The sequence below is a fragment of the Erythrolamprus reginae genome, chromosome 6, assembly GCF_031021105.1.
Source record: "Erythrolamprus reginae isolate rEryReg1 chromosome 6, rEryReg1.hap1, whole genome shotgun sequence".
Classification (NCBI taxonomy): Eukaryota; Metazoa; Chordata; class Lepidosauria; order Squamata; family Dipsadidae; genus Erythrolamprus; species Erythrolamprus reginae.
Window position 1 is genome coordinate 44383647 of NC_091955.1, and position 19583 is coordinate 44403229.

General features: G+C 36.8%; 1 protein-coding gene across 4 annotated transcripts in view; it reads right to left on the reverse strand.

Annotated features, from left to right (window-relative positions):
* Positions 1 to 19583, reverse strand: part of GRIP1 (glutamate receptor interacting protein 1) — a 585000-nt gene that overhangs the window by 308997 nt on the left and 256420 nt on the right. The gene's annotated exons all lie outside the window — the stretch shown is intronic.

Consider the following 19583-nt stretch of genomic DNA (forward strand, 5'->3'; position numbering starts at 1 on the left):
CCCATTTATTATTACTCACATACAGAGGCCAGCTAGTAAGTCCTGCCTTCCCATATTGAACGGAAAGAACAAGAAGCAAGAGAATTAGAACCTATGGCAACCAGCCTAGATTGAGTATCAGTCATTGCAATCTTAACTGGGTATTTTAAAAATCAGCTTCAGGGAAAACCAAGACATGCATGGAAAAGTAACAGCTTAGGGTATTTTACAGAATTGACCTAAATCAGAAAACGATGCTATATCATTAACTTTTTTTGGATGCTTGCTTAGCTTACCTAGAAGCACTTTTACAGATTTCATTAGAAATCTAAGAGACTTTGGGATGTAATTGATTAAAACAATGGCTGCCATTTTAATTTTAACAATATTATAAAGTTATAGCATCAAACCATAAACTATTGAAGTAAAATTTTATATTACTATATTATTTATATTACTATATTTATATTATATTACTATATTAATTATAATTAGTAAAATTATATAACATTGAAATTTTAGAATTAATAATCCAAAACCAATGAAAAATGAATGCTTTCCATTGGAATTCCAAACCTTATAAAAAAACATATAAAAATGTTTTTGAAATAACATGAAAATGATTTTGAAATAACAAATATGGGGGGCTGGGGAGTAAAATACATAAAACAGTTTTTTAAATATATATACAGTATACAGTTTTGTAGACAGAGGGCAGCATGCTCAAACCAACAGTCAGCAGTACTCATCTCAGTGCAGATTTAATAAAAGCTGATCTTACTTATTGAAGAAATTTGCATTTATTGCTTTACTATTATCCCTTTCATGGTCATGGTCCCACTAACCTGGGAGTAAGCATCACTAAATTCAGTAGGATTTATTTCTGGTAGACAAAATTATTTATTCCCAGAAAAATATTAAGCAGCAGAACTTTAAAGCAAAATATTATTGCTACTTTCTAAAAGGAATGCAGGACAATAGAAGTTACTGAGAGAAACCAATTATGTGTTACAAATAACAAGCACAACATTAATGTCAATAATATTTATGGAAGAAAATATGAAGAAACCAAATGTAAATAGCTTTATGTGGCACACCTACCCTTTTGGCACACGGCCAAAAAAGGTTTGCCATCACTGCTCTACAGAATTGTGTCTGCTTTCTGTTTCTGTTACAAAGCAGAATGTATCATACATTTTGCACTGTCTATAAAATTGGAAGAGTCCTGAACCACTTAACTAAATAGTTTTGAAGTCCTTGTCATGAAAGAAATCCATACTTAATATGCTTGTGGGCTGCTTCAGGCACAACCTGGCAAATGTAGCCAGTGGAAAAAATTAATTATGTGAAGTGTAGCTGTAACTGCATCTGTCTGTGTTCCATTCCAACCATTATTTTTGTTTCTTTTCTCTTTGTTACTATACTTTTATTTAGTAAGTAAGAAAAGGGAAGTGTTAGTCATGACACGTAAAAGTAATTCACAATGCCAATTTGATACGCTCAACACACTGAATGTATAAGATGAAATAAATAGATTGGGTTTCTCAGGAGATTTGTGCACACAGAATCGATATAACAAAGGGCTTTTTAAATCATATGTCAACAGTGATTATGCAAATCAGTCTTTAGTGAGAATTCCAAGAAGCAGTCTATTCAATCATGCTGCTTGGCTATAGTGTTTAGGGTCTGCTTAGAAATTGTTTAGCTTAAAGATCACATCTGTGTATAACATGTGCACACAAAGAAAAATAATTATGGGGCAACTGAGAATGTGCTTAACTCATTTCTCATGGTGGAAGGTGGAAGTACCGGTATATGCTAATACACAGTGACAGCATTTTAAGTGCTCTAGATATGTGGACTTCAATTCCCAGAATAGTTTAGCCAACATAGCTATAGCTGAAAATTCTTGAATTTTCTAAACTAAGCAAGAGATGATATGAGCAGTACTTAAATGGAAGACTACCGTACCAGGAAATTAAAAAACTGTGGACTGGACTAGGAAGCTGAAATAATATCCTTGAAGAACCCCACATTTAATTTGTTGAGGGGAACACTCCATGAAATCCAAGGAATTGGGCATATAATCAAAGTTACTAATTCTAAAAACTGAGAAAACTAGAATGTCATATGCTATCTTTTGTAAGAACCTATGAGTGATTTGCCATTCCTTTGACAGGCACAAGAGGCCCACAGATCAGAGGTAACCGGGCTGACAGAAACAGAGATGAGATGATGTTCTGTAAAAGGAACGTCTTATTTCTAACTTCAGCACCACAGACAACAGTGAAGAGAACAGAACAGCAATTTAGTATTTGACACTTCCTTTTATAGTCGAGCTGTCAAACTGGCAACCAATCAGGACACCCTAATTTTCCGCTTGTCAGCTGCTTGCTTTTAGCAAATCAGGCTCAACGTGCAGCTAGCTTGGGTTTTGGCATCATTGTAAGTCAAAGGGCTTAACACCCTCACCCTCAGATAGCACATGCATAATTGGCAAGGTACGTTGGCTGACATCAGCTCCACCCTGATTGCCTTAGTTTAGGGCCGGCAGCTGAAGAGTGAGGAGCTGGTTGTGGGTCCTCTGAAACTCCCTGAGACCTGGCCAGATTCATCCGGAACAAAGGCATCGTTGGAGCAAGATACTCGGCAGGTCTGGTAGGAGATGAACATCTCTCACAGTACAGAGATGATGGGTGGTCAGAAAAGTCAACTAGGGCCCAAGAGCAGATGGAAACCTCCAGAAAGGCTTGGGCCTGGTCTGGCTGTGAAGGCTGCACGCAGTGGACCCATCGTCTTAATTGGTGATCAATGTGCTGGTGCCATAGCTGGCCATTGGTGAAATAGACCCTATAAGAGCAGGGTCCAGTTAATTGGGTCAGGTGTCCCGGCAGCCATTTTTGGCCAGCACCTAAATTAAAAGCGAATATGGAGTCCCCCACTGTGAATTCTCTGGGCCTTCAGTCAGGAGCAGGTGTTTGTCAAATGTGGAAGTTGCGGTGCAAAAGTTGCTAGCAGTTAATTTGGGTCCATTGTCAGTTACCACTGTATCACAGAGCCCATGAGTGGCGAACAGCCTGTCTAAAACCTTGATAATTGCCTCAGAAGTGATGATAGACATTAATGCCAGCTCAACCCACGAGGGGTGTCCCTGGACAGGCCCAGCTAAATCCAGGTGGAACCTGACCCATGGTGCCCTTGGGTATTCCCACTCATGGACTGGAGCTGAAGGTGGAGCATGCCAGGATAGTTGGCAAATGTGGTAGTGAGTTACCCAGTCCTCAATCTCCCGGTCCATCCTGGGCCACCAGACATAGCTGTGGCCCAATGCTTACATCCACACAATGCCAGGGTAGGCAGGGTGCAGGCATTTGATGATGGCTTATCTAATACCTGTAGGTATTACTACCTTATGCCCCACAGTAGACATCCCTGTTGAATAGTGTTTGTGTTATCTAGCCACGAATGATTGCAGTTGGGAAGGGATAGACCCCTAGGGCCAAACTCTGTGTGCCCAATCTAGGACTTGAGACAAAATAGGGTCAGCGCTTGTGAGGGAAGCTATCTGCCTGGCAGAAATAAGGCATTGCAGTTCCTCAACGAGGAGGACTGGGATAGCAGAAACTGGATCCAATATGTGCCTGAGCAATGGACAATGGTTTTCTGTGCATGCATGGAAACAAAGAAATTGGCAAAAATTGCTGAAATCTTGCATGCGTGAGCCTCCTCACAGAAGATTTTGGCAATTTTTGGGCTCTTAATTTGCTTCTGTTCATGTGTGGAAGCAAAGAAATCGGTGAAAAACACCAAAATCTTGTGTGTGCGAGTCTCCTCATGTGAGATTTTGCTTCTGCATGCATGTGCAGAAGCAGAATCTCACATTGGATGTATGCGCCCACACCAGGAGCGTACCCTCCCCTCGCTGCCCATAGGGGGAAGTATCACACATCAAAAGCAGTGGCAAATGGTCACTGTATTGGACAAGGACAGTTTCTGAGGTTAACAGGTCATTAATTAACTGCCTGGAAATCCATTGCTTCAGGAGGACCCCAGTGCCAAGCAGTCTTAGTGTCCAGCAACCTGTACAATGGCTCAGCCACAGAAGCCTTATGATGTAAAAAGACAGCATAGAAATTGAGCATGCCCAAGAAGGCCTACAGCTGAGCCCTAGACACAGGAGTAGGAGCATTCTTGATAGCTCCACTTTGGATGGTGTTGGGTGGATGCTGGAGGCATCAATCCTGAAAACTCAACCCTGGGCACCCCATTTATCTTTTCAGACCTTATGGCTAGCCTATCTAAAGCACAGCAGCACAGCCCTGAAGAGATCAGACTGAGATGTGGCAGAAATGGGCACATTGTTGAAGTATGGTACCACCCCCTACAAACCTTGGAGAAGTCTTTCCATAAAGCATTGGAAGACGCCATGGACCACGCTAACTCCAAACTGGAGATGCTTATACTTAAAAGGGAAATAACTATGGGGGTCTCCGATTTGAAATGGTCCACTGCTTCTAAAAACCCCTGGACAATCAGCTTATCCAATTCCAAATCTACTTTGGGCGGGAGGACAAGGAGAACCCACCTAGGTTTTAAATGGATAAGGGCCATATGGGGGTCCAAATTAAAGAAAATGGTTGGTTGCGTATAGTTGGTATAATTACCTAGGCTGCTGTTGAACACATCTGCAAACTCTGGGGTGATATTGGCAAGCATGTCAGGGGTAGTCCAGTGGATGCCAGACACCATGAGTCCTAGGGCTGAGAACCAGTTGAGGCCCAGGAGGGATGGCAATTGTCCATTCACCACAATAAGTGGCAGGATGTCTGAAAAGGCCTTGTGAGAAACTTGGAATGAGCTGCACCCAACAGCTGGAATCAATTTGCCCTGGTAGTCCTTGAGAGTGATGGGGCAAGTTGGTAGATGCTGTTTAGTGAAATGAGGCAGCAACTTGGTTATTGTGGCCCAGGAGATGAGGGACCTGGAGGAGCTGATGTCCACCTACATCTTACATGGCTTGCCCTCCAGATGAACCGAAAGGTAAAATTTGGAGGAGGGGTTGCCGCAGAGGCCTGGCTCCTCGGCTGGAGAACTGTCAACTCTGGTGACAGAGAAACAGTCTTCCTTGTAGTTAGGTGGGCTTTGATAGGCTTTCCTTTGATTGGTTGGGTTTGGTGGTGCTTCCATGGTTGACAAGATGGTCCTGCAGACCCTGTACAAGTGACCCTTATTGCCACAATAATGGCAAGTGGCAGACCGGAACCTACAATTAGCCCTGTTGTGGTTTTCCCTCCTCCCCCATAGCCAAGGCAGGAAGGCTGGGTTGGTTTTGCAGGAGCTCTTTTGTTCTTAGCTTCAAGGTGGCAGACGTCTTCCTCCTCCTCAGAAAGGTCATTGAGGTCAGAGTTCTAATGATGGACCATTTGGCTCCTACAGGACAGCAAGCTGGAAAGAAGGCACCTCTGCAACTCAGAGGCTGACCACTCACAGAGTTCTGAAGCTCTGGCTTCATCTAAGGCAGTCTGTAGTTTCAACTCTGGGTCAGCTAAAAGTCGGCACTGGAGCCTGAGGTCTCTAACCCCACAGACCAGTTGATCCAGCAAGGAGGTCTGAAAACTGACAGTTCAGATAGGCTGGAATCTATAGAGAAGGCATGTTGTCTTGCAATGGACATAATGGTTTGGAGAATAATGATTATGATGTTTCTCTAAGAGCATCTCCCATGGCACCATATAGACTACCATAGGAGTTGTTAAAGCTCATGCTGTGGCAAACATTTCTCTGTTGCAGGAACTGAGAAAGTAGCCCAGCTTCCTGGTGCTGGAGAGCTCCATGAAGTCATTAGCATGCAGAACACATTCAAAGCATGTGAGGTAGTCGTCCCACATCTCAGTAGTAGGCTTGAAGGGAGGGAAAGCTGATAGTGTGGCCATCCTGATAAGGACAGATTTGGGCAGCAGGTGCCTAGTGATGTCTCATTGCCCTGACTAGTGACTAGGTCTGAAGTGATTCAGCTCGGAGTGACTCAGCTGTGAGGTTCTGCAGTCTAAGCCAGCTAGCTCTCTGGCGATTGGCCAGAAGTTCTACTAATCAGGCAAGGATGACAAATGAAACTAATAATAATAATAATAATAATAATAATAATAATAATAATTATTATTATTATTATTATTATTATTATTATTAATTAGACTTGTATGCCACCCCTCTTCGAAGCATATTTTAAATACTTAAATATTTTCTTTTGGTTTATTGATTTTATTCATTTAGTTTGTAAAAACGTGTATAAGATAATAGGTATAAATAAGTACTGTATAAATATGGACCTGAACAAAGCAAAACTAGCCGCCCCGAGTCAGTGGAGAGGGGCGGCATACAAATCAAACAAATAAACAAACAAACAAGCAAACAAACAAACAAACAAACAAACAAATAAATAAATAAATAAATAAATAAATGGGTATGAATAAATGGGAACAGTAGGACAGGGATGGTAGGCATGCTGGTGCACTTATGAACACCCTTACAGACCTCTTAGGAATGTGCTGAGGTCAACAGTAGAGCCATTCAGTGGTATTTTTTCCTATTTTTCTCTTAAAGTATAATGATTAAGATTTAATTTAATTTAATTTAATCAACTTCTATGCCGCCCAATCCTGTAGGAACCAGAGCGGTTTACAACAATAAAAAACAATACAATAGTACAATAATAAAATGAAGTTGAACATCAACAGTAGATTAAAGCCCCATTATAACTCTAACAAACCCATTATTAAAAAAAACACACCCCAATCTAACAAACATACATACCAACCACACATAATTCAGGCACGTTTAGAGTTCATGGTCCCCAGGCCTGTCGACAAAGACAGATCTACAAATCCAATAAATAATAATAATAATAATAATAATAATAATAACAACAACAACAACAACAACAACAACAACAGGTCATTAAAACCTTATCAGGGTGAGAATTACTTTTTCACCTTCATTTTTGTTTTTCCAGAATAGTGGAAGTTTGATCCATCAAACATTTTGCTTATTTTATTTATATACAATAACATAGATAAAAATAGTAGCTGGTAGTTCTTTTCTCTAATGCTGGCTTTCCTTTTTCCTAATTGTTTTTTTTTTATCGAATTGTTTACTCCAAGAGAAAGTTGTTTATGCAATGCATTAAAAATTATCCTTCACAAAGAATCCTGGCATGAAAGAGACACTGAAGTAGTTCATTTTCTTGAAACTCAACATGGCTGCTTCAAAGATTTTCTTAGCAGACCTTTGCAGGCACAGCTGCAGTTTGGCTTTGCTGGCCATACTTCATACTAAACATCATGAAGCCAAATGCTCTCTGATAAAGCAAAACAGTTAGTTTGGCTAAATATACAAAGACTGGGAAATAGTGATTTAATGGAAGAAATCTAAAGGCCTGGAAGATGATTAGGGAACTGGAGGCTACAACATATGAAGAACTGTCACAGCAGTGGTTCTCAAACTTTCTAATGCCGTGACCCCTTAATACAGTTCCTCATGTTGTGGTGACACCCAACCATACGTCTAGTGTCAATTCTCCCAACAGAGCTTTACGCTGATTGGCAGGAAGGTCAGAGGGACACCCCCACTGTAAATACCTGATTGGTCGGATTATAAAAATATGTTCCAAGGTGCCAGAATAGAAGCTTTAGTTCCTAACACCATGGGAGATTTGTCTTTTCCCATGGTCTTATGCAACCCCTGTCAAACTATTGTTCAACCCCCAAAGGGGTCCCAACCCCTAGGTTGACAACCATTGTGTTACAGGAACTGAGCATGGCTAGTCTAGTGAAGACAAGGACCAGTGGAGACATGATAGCAGTATTCTAATATTTGAGGGGCTGTCATAGAGAGGAGTAGGACAACCTGTTTTCCAAAGCACCTGGAGCCAAACAAGGAATAATGAATGGAAATTGATCAAGGAGATTCAACCTAGAAATAAGGAGAAATTTTCTGACAATGAGAACAATCAACTAATGGAACAGTTTGCCTTCAGAAGTTGTGGAAGCTTTCAAGAAGAGACTGGATTGTCATCTGTCTGAAATGGTGTAGGGTCTCCTTCTTGGGTGGGGATGGGGGTGGATTAGATGACCTGCAAGGTCCTGTCCAACTCTGTTAATCTATCTATGTAAGATGAAAGAATGGATTCAGAAACAAGCACACCGGTAGAAAATATGTCTACAGGAAAAGGAAGATTTTCCAATAGATAGTTACATGTCTCTACACTGTGTGGTTTGCAGAACATTTGTTTCTGTGATTTGTTCAAAACTACCTTGAATGTGGATAAACTTGTTAAATAACCTTTGCTATTGCTAGTTGCAAAATTTATTCCCATCCTTAAAGGGAATTCTGTATATATATTTTGCTGTATTTTCAGCAAAATATATAGCATTTTGCTGAAAATACAGCATTATAATCTGGATCTTAAATCTTTAATATATTTTTTTTGGGGGGGGGATTGGAATAGCTTCAGTATCCGTCAGTTGATGCATAGTGGGAAGCAGAAGAGACAATCTGTCTGTGAATATTTGCTGAAAGCTGACATACTTGTTATATTGACTAAGTTTCAGAAACCTGCAGTTGATACTGTTACTGACCAATTAAACACAGCATGAAATTCCTATCTAGCTTCTGGATGATTTGACTTTGAAGAGTATGAATTTATTGCAGTAAAAAACATCATTGCCTAGATTCAGTATAATCTCCTTACAATATTGGTTTTATCCCTTTCAAAATTTAATAACTTAGGGGGGACTTCCGGTCTGGATCGAGACCGCAGCGGAGTCTCCCCGGGCAGGGCTCTGCCCCGAGACTCCTTCTACCCCTCCGAAGGTCACTGTTTGCGATCGGATCGGGTCCGGATGGCCCGATCCTAGAACAGGGGGCTCCCCTCTGTCCGAGGAGCCATCGCTGAAGCTCCGGAGACAGCGGTTTGCCTCGCAGCTTCGGAGAACGGAGAACCGATCCTCCTTCCATAGGAGGATACGGCCAGAGCGTTCTCTCCAAGCCTAGCGGGAAGCAACAAAAAGTTAAAGAAAGTGGAAACTATTACAGCTTACTTGATTGAAGAAGAATACAACAGACGAGAAAATCCAAGGTAAAATTTTATTGTTTCATGTGAAAAAACAGAAGATTGGATCATAGTAAAAGTTTTAAGTGAAAGTCATTTTTTACAAGGCGAAGGTGAAAGTTATTGGACAATTTGTATCCAACCGCAAGTTACAGCCGGATCTAATTTTTTTTTCTCACTTTCGTGTTTCTTTCACTTTGAACCTCAATTTTGGAATTTAAAAAATATTTTTTTTAGATGGACTAACGAAATAATTTAAATCTGACATGAAAATAGAAAAGATTTGATTTGTCAAAAGTTACTTTGCAATGATGAATGGAATCTGGAAACTTTAAATTGTCAACAAGTACTGTGTTCTGGGCTCTAATTTTGACAGCTGAGGAACACACTTTTGCTGTTTTTTTTTCTTCTCTGCCGTTTTTTCCACAACAATAAAATGAAATAAATCATTAATTTGAAAATAAATGAGAAATAAATGAACTGAAATACTAAAGTTAAAAGAATTTACTCAGCCTTTTTTTTGGATTGTTTGCCTCTGGATTATTGCATTTGGATTACCTGCTGATCGTTTTTGGATTATTTGCGGAGATCTTCTTTGCATCTGCCTCGGAGTTTGAAGCATAAATTGACTCCATCTTAAGACCTATTTGCTTCCATCTGTCTTAGATGGGAAATATTAACTGACTCCATTTTAAAATAAAAGAAAACTTTTAATTCGACTTTGCTTCTGAGCTGAAAATTGGAACTAAATAGAAACATACTTCCTGACATTTGGATTTATAACTCTCTATCAACAAAGACTACTTGACTCATAAGAAGAATATAAGTATATAATACTGATATCTTGTTTTCCAGATTAATCGCTTTCTTTTCCTCCTATTTTTTTTGTGTGTTTATTGTTGTTTCTAAAAGAAATTTGACTTAAAACATATGCGTTGTTAATAAACCTTGGTTTCCTGCTCTTCCTTAGTGGAATTAAAATACCCCCTTTTCTCTTTCCTTCTTAGAACACTCCTTTTTATCTATCTGGTTACTCCTTCTTTTTCTCTCTCTCTTTCTCTTCTTTTCTTTTTATATTCCTCTTCTTTTATTCTTCTTTTTCCTTTAAAATAGTTACTTTTCCATTTTCTTTTCCTATTAGACCCTCTCCCTTTTTCTTCTTCTTTTAAAAGTGTTATACTTGTTTTCTTTGGCTTTGCAAATTTAAATTAAAAAAAAAACACATTGTGAATTCTGCTAGCAATTTGATTGATATAATTGTTGCCATTATTAAGTAATAATATATTGTTATATTTTAAGGGAAATTGGTAATAAGGTCAATTGAACAGGTTTGGAATTTACAGGAATTTTCTTCCTTTTACTACACATAAATTAATAGCAATCCTAAATTTGAAATAGTGAACTTAAATTTGAAAATGTCAAGCACTTCAACTTATGTCAAAACAGTTAAAAAGCAAGCAGCAGCAGCAACTTCTTCTCCACAAGGGTCGCCCCATCCCTCCCCGACGCACCAGGTGTTATCTGTAACCATGTCTACTAAGGAGAAAGACAAAGAAAAATCGCTGCAGTCCAACTTCACAACAATACAAGAAACTTTAAATACAATGAAGGACTTTATGTTCAAATATCAAGAAGATGCAACTCAACAACGAGAGGCTATAAAAGAAGATGCAACACAACAAAGAGAAGCCATAAAATCTGAGTTGGCGGAATTTAAAATAGAGATGGCTGAACTGAAAGTTGACATGGGAGAAATGAAGGCACAGATAAAGGAGATGCAACAAACACTACAAGAAAGTGAAGACCGTGTCAAAAAAGTTGAAGAAAAGTCTGACAAAACTGAAAAAAGAATGGACTACTTTGAAGGCAGAGCTGATGCACGATACAGAAGATATGATGAATCAATCACTCATTTGGAGATGCAACGAGCTTCGTATGGGCTACGATTTCAGAATATAATAGAAGAAAAAGATGAAGATTTAAAAATGACTATGGCTGAAACTATTGGAGGAATACTCCAAGAGGATCCCACAGAAATATTGAAAGAAATCGATGAAGTTTTCAGAATTTCAAACAGCTACATCCGTCGCCACAATCTTCCGAGAGAGATTCACATAAAGTTTACAAGAAAGACTCTGCGAGATGACATACTGCACTGGGTAAGAAATTCAAAATTGCAACATAAAGGACTTGAAATAAAAATACTAAAACAAGTTCCAAGGAGTGTCAGAGAAAGTAGAAGAGATTACCATTTTCTAACTAGAATTTTGATTAAAGAAAACATAACTTTCCGTTGGCTCATTCCACAAGGACTATCACTGACTTGGCGTTCTACAAGATATAAGTTGGAAAATTTGGATCAAGCTATGTACTTTTTTGAAAATAGTGGTATAAGCCAACTGGACCACTCAGCAAAGCAACAAACTGTACAACAACAACCAGTACAACAGGAACCAGTGGAAAAATTAGCAACACAACAGGAGCAAGCAATGGGGGCGACCGCTCAAATAGTTGAGCAGGACCAAGGTGCTAGGAGAGTTCAACCTCAGCGAGAAACCAAAACACCTACTAAATGACAATAAGTAAAGATTTAAAAATCTTTTCCGTAAATGTTAATGGACTTAATGAACCAAGGAAAAGGAAACAAATTTTTTCCAAAATCAGAAACCAAAACGCTCAAATCGCAATATTACAAGAAGTGCATATTTAAAAAAAGCAATCAGAAATTATTACTGAATCCCAAAATTGGAAAAATGTATGCTGCATTAGCAGATCAAAAAAAGAGAGGAGTAGTGATGTATGTTGAGAATTTATAAATTCCAAACAAATATTCAAGGATAATGAGGGCAGAATCTTGATTGTACAAGTTGACATCGAGCCTAGACCTCTAGTTATTGTTTCGATCTATGCCCCTAATGAAGATCAAATGACATTTTACAAAAAATTACATCAAATAATAACAGAATTAGCTATTGAAAATATATTAATAATTGGTGATTTTAATGCTATTGCAAACAGACCATTGGATCATTCGGGGGGGGGGGAAACAACAAAAGTAAAAAGAGAAGAAAGAATCTATTACCTAGTACCTTTCAAAAAATGAAAGTAGAATTATTATTAAATGATATTTGGAGGGAAAGACATCCATACAAGAGACAATATACTTTTTACTCTAACCCCCATAAAATTTGGACAAGAATAGATATGATATGGGCTCCAAAAACCATCGCAGAACAAATAAAAGAGGTCGAGATAGATGTCAATACATGGGCCGATCACAATCCCGTAGTACAGTGGTACCTCGAGATACGAGTTTAATTCGTTCCGGACCTGGGCTCTTAAGTCGAGCAGCTCTTATCTCGAACGACTTTTCCCCATAGGAATTAATGTAAATAATTTTAATTGGTTCCAGCCCTCAAAAAACTCACAAAGTTAGTCTAAATTATGCAGAAAGACATGTTTTTAATGAAGAAATGTACATGTACATATAAATGAATAATGAAGTTTCTTTCACTTAACTTGTAAACTTTCTTAAACTTTTAAATTTACATATGTTCAACTTCTCTGCCACCCAATCCTGTAGGACAGAGGTCCCCAACCCTTTTTGCACCAGGGACCGGCTTTAAGCGATCAAGAGAGGAATGGGTGAATGAATGGACGGAGGGTAGGAAGGAAGGAAGGAAAGAGGGAAGGGACAGGAACAGAGGAAGGAAGCAAGGAAACTTATGAAAGGGGAGAGTAAGAGAGGAATGAGTGAAGGGAGGGAGGGAGGGAAGAAGGTGGGAAGGAGAAAGAAAAGAAGAAATAGAGGAAGGGAAGGTAAAAGAGAGAAAGAAAAAGAGCAAGAAAGAAAGAGAAAGAAAGAAAGAAAGAAAGGGGGAAGGGACAGGAACAGAGGAAGGAAGCAAGGAAACTTATGAAAGGGGAGAGTAAGAGAGGAATGAGTGAAAGGAGGGAGGGAGGGAAGAAGGTGGGAAGGAGAAAGAAAAGAAGAAATAGAGGAAGGGAAGGTAAAAGAGAGAAAGAAAAAGAGCAAGAAAGAAAGCTGCAAGCCCCCCCCCAGCCCCCCAGGCCGGCTGCAACCTTTTAAAACACGCGCGCCGCTTTGCAGCTGTCTCCTGAAGCCGAACGCGGAAGTTAGCGTTTGGCTTCAGGAGACAGCTCCTTGGCGCTTGTATCTCGAATTTGGGCTTGTAAGTAGAACAAAAATATCTCTCCCCTCCCAGCTCTTATCTCGAGTTGCTCTTAAGTAGAGCAGCTCTTATGTCGGGGTTCCACTGTAGTTTATATGAGAACTAATAATAAACAGATTAACTGGCAGATGAATAGAAACATTCTAAAAGATAAGAAATATAAGGACTGGATTGAAAAAGAACTAAAAATATTTTTTGAAATTAATAAAAACTCAGACACTACTCCACAAAATTTATGGGATACAGTTAAAGCTTACATAAGAGGATTAACGATATCTTATACAGCTAAATATAATAAGGAAAATAAATTAAAATATGCACAATTAATAAATGAATTAAAACAACTAGAATCTTTATCACAACAGCATATAAGGAATAGAGATTTAAAAACAGAAATAAACGTAGTTAAACATAAAATTAGACTGATAGAACAAAATCAAATAACTGAAAAAATTAAAAGAGCAAAACAACATTATTTTGAGCATGCAAATAAACCAGGCAGATGGTTAGCATAAAAACTTAGAAAACAGAGGCAATCAAAATTAATTAAAAAATTAGAAGATAAAGACGGCTCAATAAAATATGACACAGAAGGAAAGGCAGCCATTGTGTATAATTTTTATAAAGATCTATATGCAAAAGATAATATTAACGAGGATGAAGTTTTTAATTACTTAGAACTTTCAAAATTACCACAAATAACAGAAGATCAACAGACTACTATGGAGGGACCAATAACAATGGAAGAACTCCTAACAACAATTAAGAAACAGAAAAATAATAAGGCCACGGGCCCAGATGCTATACCGGCAGAATGGTATAAAATAGAAAATGAAGTAATAAGAAATAATATGTTAGAAATTTTTAATGAATGCAGACTTGAGGGTAAAATTCCTAAATCCTGGTCAGAATCATTAATAACTTTAATTCATAAGCCGGGTACAGAACCAGAAAAAATTAAAAATTACAGGCCTATATCATTATTAAATGTAGATTATAAGATATTTACTGCTATTTATGCAGATAGACTTAAAAGAGTCATAAATGGGATAATACATCAAGATCAAAATGGCTTTTTACCAGGTAGACAAATTAAAAATAACCTTAGAATAGTTATAAATACGTTAGAATACTATGAACAACATCCAGGTAAGCCATTATCTTTAATGTTCTTAGATGCCCAAAAGGCCTTTGACAACGTCAATTGGTTATTTATAAAAATGCAATTAAATACAATGAAATTTGGCTCAAAATTTGTCAATTTAATAGATGCTATCTATTCAAAACAAACAACGAAGATAATACTGAATAATAACCAACTACCAATACTTGAGATAAATAAGGGAGTTCGCCAAGGTTGTCCTATATCACCATTGTTATTTATTATGGCTTTGGAGACTTTATTAATCAAGATAAGAACAGATCCCAAAATAAAAGGTCTAACTGTAGGAGATGAAACTTATAAAACCCAAGCCTTTGCAGATGACTTAACGTTTATAATTGAGGAACCGATAACAACTGTCCCAATACTAATGCAGACAATAGAACAATATGGAAAGGTAGCAGGTTTAAAGATAAATAAAAGCAAAACACAATTTTTAACTAAAAATATGAGTAAAATACAAGAAACTAAATTAGAATGTATTTCCGGAATAAAGATTGTTAAAAAAGTAAAATATTTAGGGATATGTTTAACAGCTAAAACAATAACTTTTAAAAATGATAACTATATAAAATTACTAACAGAAATTAAAAAAGACTTAGAAATTTGGAATAATTTGAAAATATCTTTTTTGGGAAGAGTGGCAACAATTAAGATGAATATTCTACCTAAAATTTTATTTCTTTTTCAGGTAATCCCAATAAATCCAGGGGGCATTTTTTTCAAAAATTTAACAAATATAGTTAAAAAAAATTTATGGCAAGGGAAAAAAGCAAGGATAAAAATAAATTGTTTAGAAGATATTAAAGAAAGAGGAGGATTTGGTCTTCCAAATTGGAAATTATATTATCAGGCGGCTGTCTTAACATGGATTAAAGATTGGATAACCTTAGAAAACAAAAGAATATTAAATTTAGAAGGGTACGATCTCATGCTTGGATGGCATGCCTTTATATGGTATGACAAGGAGAAAAATCACTCATATTTTAAAAGACATACATTAAGGAAATATTTATTAGAAGTTTGGAAAGATATAAGGAAAAATCACTTTTTAAATATTCCAGAATGGCTTGCCCCCTTAGAAGCAATAATACACCCAAAGTCTATAAAAGATTAAAAAAAAATTATAAGATATAAAGATTTATTAAATGACCAAATGAAATTAAAATCTAGGATTAAATTACAAGAGGAAGGGATAATAATAGATTGGTGGCACTATGCTCAGATTCGATCCAGATACCAGAAGGACAAAACACTCTATATTTTTAATAAAAGTAAAAATTTGTTAAGCAATTTAATTACTCTTAACCAAACGAAGACAATAGGGAAAATATATAAATTTCTCATCGCACACAAAAATATAGAATTGACCCTAAAAGATAATATGATAAGATGGTGCAGGAATATCGACAAGGAAATAGATATCGATACATGGGAGAAAGTTTGGATTAATAATTGGAAAATGACCAAATCAGTATCATTAAAAGAAAATCAAATTAAAATGTTCTATAGGTGGCACCTTCCTCCAAATAGGATAGCAAAAATGTTTCCTAAAACCTCTCCATTGTGTTGGAAATGTAAGAAAGAAATAGGAACCTACTACCATCAATGGTGGACTTGTGGTAAAGCTAAAATATATTGGAAGATGATAGAGAAAATAATAAAAGCAATAGTAAAGCAGGACATAGAAAACACCCCAGAATTCTATCTATTAGGAATTACCAAGCAGACTTATAAGAAAGAAATTCTATATCTAATTATACACATATTAACTGCGGCTAAAATTATATATGCGCAAAATTGGAAGGGGGAGGGAATCCCCAAAGAAGAAGAAGTTATAGTAAAATTATTAGATTGCGCGGAAATGGATATGATGACAAGACGTTTAAATGATCAAGAAGACACTAAGTTTTATGAAGCATGGAACAATGTTTATAAATGGATAGATAAGAAAAAATAAGACATATAATCTATTTTTAGTTAACTTGTACTTGTTTTTACTTGGGTAATAATAATACTAATATTAGTTTACATTTATTGTTTAATGACTAAGGTAGAATTAGTTTATATATAAGAATTAGTTTATATATAAGTAATATAGTAAGAATTTTGGTTTTATATATATATTAGTAACAATGTGAAAAACCTTAACTCAAATTTAGTAAATTTTTTAACATTCAATATATACCTAATTATGTATTCTTTTTCTGTATTTGAACTTATACTTTCAAGATAAGCGGGGAAAATGTATCCCCATTTTGTGTTCAATGTTTGTTTGTGTGTCTGTCTATTTTAAAGAAAATTAATAAAAATATTAAAAAAAAACAAAATTTAATAACTTAGGGAACTCTTATCATAGTTTTCAACTGAAAGTGTATAATGAAGTACTGTTAGAGGCCAAAATGCCAAACACCTAGATGTCAGCAAATATAACTCTAATACCAAAAGAAGAATCAGTTTTAATGCAGATAAAAAATCATAAGCCAATATCACTATTAAATGCCGACCACAAAATACTGTATTTTTAGACTAAAGGACGCACCAATGAATAAGATGCACCAAGATTTCAAAGAGTAAACCCTCCCAAACCCGCTGTGCACAATAGTCTGGCAACTCAAGGCCCCCTTTCAGTTTAGTATCTTGTAGCAGTTTCAGTCTTATTCTTGCTATTTTTCCCTTACAAAATATATTTTGGTATCATTTCATTTAGTTCTTAAAAAAAAATTATTCTAACTATTGCAATTGTTTGGAATAAGAATAAGAATGTTCATTTTTATTGCAGCTATTCTTCCTATCAATGATAGCTGCAGATTTTTCAATTTCTCCAAATCTTACTTAATTTTTTGTAACAGTTTCATTTAATTATCTTCTTTTATAGTTGTATTTCTTGCTGTTAACTGAACTCCTAAGTTTTTGATTTTCTTAACTATCTGAATATCTATATTTTCCACCAACTCTTTTTTGTTTGTTTGCGACATTTTAAACTAACATTTTAGTTTTCTCTTTATTCATTTTCAGTCTTACAACTGTACACTATTATTTTCATTAGCTTGGGAAGGAGAACCTTGTAGTAACTAGTGCAAGGTCTTCCATTCATTCATTCATTCATTCATTCATTCATTCATTCATTCATTCATTCATTCAATATGCTGCCTATCTCACTGGCAAGTGACTCTGGGAGACTTTATTCATTGTCTCCTCTCCCATAGTTTGAGGAGCTCTGGACCACACCTAGGGCATCAAATATAAAAAGAAGATATCAATAGTATCTGAGTGAGTTTGAAGATCATTATTGTGTATAAGAACAGGATAAGAAGTTGGCAAAAAGACACCAAGATAAAGTACAGTGCAGAAAGTGGCTGATGGAAAGGGAGGAACGGGCATGGATTCCAGCAAACCCAACAGCAGAAGAGCTGAAGGGTTAAATAAAACCTGGCAACCACTCTGCTGCAGGGGAGACACTGACAGCTAGTCAGCAGCACCTCACCTCCCCACACAGACTGGAAGACTTTGCAAAGCTACTGTTTGGCAGTTGTTCAGAACTGCAGCCAGCAGTTCTGAGTTGATAATACCAGAACACTAGCGAGCAACACAAGCCAATGAACTCCAAGATGGCTAAGTTGTACTAAAGAATTAATAATAAATCAGGCATAAATACACTTCCAAGATAAAAGAGCAAAGGACTGCATAGAAATCTTTAGGATTTATATACACAACTCATATAGGAACAGACTATAATATACATAAAAGTTAAGTAATAAGTTAAAAATTATGTTTATTAATCAAATTTGTATAATAAAAATTTTCTTGGAAACACAGGAAACTTGACACTACTCTTTTTATATCATAAATACCATTTTTCCAAAGAATTCTCCACAAAATGCTGTCAGTCCAAGATGTCCTTCAACCAAACAAAGTATCACAGCATAGATCAACATCCATTAAAAAAATCTATACTACATCAAGTTCTGCTGGCTTTCAACTTATTTTTTAAAAGCTGGCCTTCAGTGGCCCTATATCTATTTAGTTTTATCGTTTTAATATATTTTTATGTGTTGTTTTACCTCCTGACTGGGAAATGCCCAGAGTTGGTTAGAAGTTTGGCAACCATATAAATATTCAATTTTAAATAATCAGTAAAATGGAGCTCAAGTAGGACAAAAGAGAAATAAAGTGAAACTGGTCTGTTCTCTTTTTAAAAGTTCACCTGAGAGGTGTAACACTATCTTGGAATGACCCTGGATAATAGGGCAGAGACACAGTTGATCAAGGAAACTATCAGATACAAGGCAACTTAGCCCAAAGCAGGAATACCGACAGGGCCACTGGCTCAGAAGGTACTCTCCCTAATTTCTTGGGCTATAAAGGGACTGTAATTTCTTGGGATGGGAAGCAGGATGGGAAATGTGGGAACCTTGTGCTTTCTGAGCTTGGTTGTTTTGTTGCAGGCATTTATTTGCCTAACTAGGAAACATCAAGTGATAGATAACGAAACAGCTTCAAGAAAGCTACTAAGAGAGCACCAAGGACCCGATAATTCAAGCTTAAGCTCCAAATATTCTCTTCTATTCTAAATGTACTTTCAGAAAGAATTAGTTGATCTGGCCGTATTTCTTGTGTGGTATACCTAATGAAGGCTGACAAGAGATGAAAATGTGTGCTCATGATTAGCTCTTTAAAGGTTTGATTTTCAAAGGCTTTATATGTTTCTGTCCATGAATAGATAAAAGAGGTTCTCCGGTACCATTTTCAGCATCTACATTACAGTTGCTTCTATTGGACCTAAGAGATAAGACCAATTTGGTTTATTCCTCTGTCATATTGTTCTCTAAAAAGGGAGATGATAACTGGTCGAAAAAGTAAGGTTTGTTAGCTTGGCTAAGAATGTATGCTGTTCTGCCCGGCTCTCTGATAGGAGCCTCCCGAAAATTCAAGGGTACAAATTTCAGACACACACACATTTGAAAATTCAAAACAATGTTCTTTATCACAAAATTCAAAATAAACAAAGCACTCTTTTTATATTGCAAAGAGCACTCTTTCCAAAACAACCGGGTACAATTTCCCTTAAGCAGTCATTAAGTACTTAGCTAGCAGCTGTGAAGAAACTTCACACCCCTTCTTCTTCCAAAGAAGTGAGACA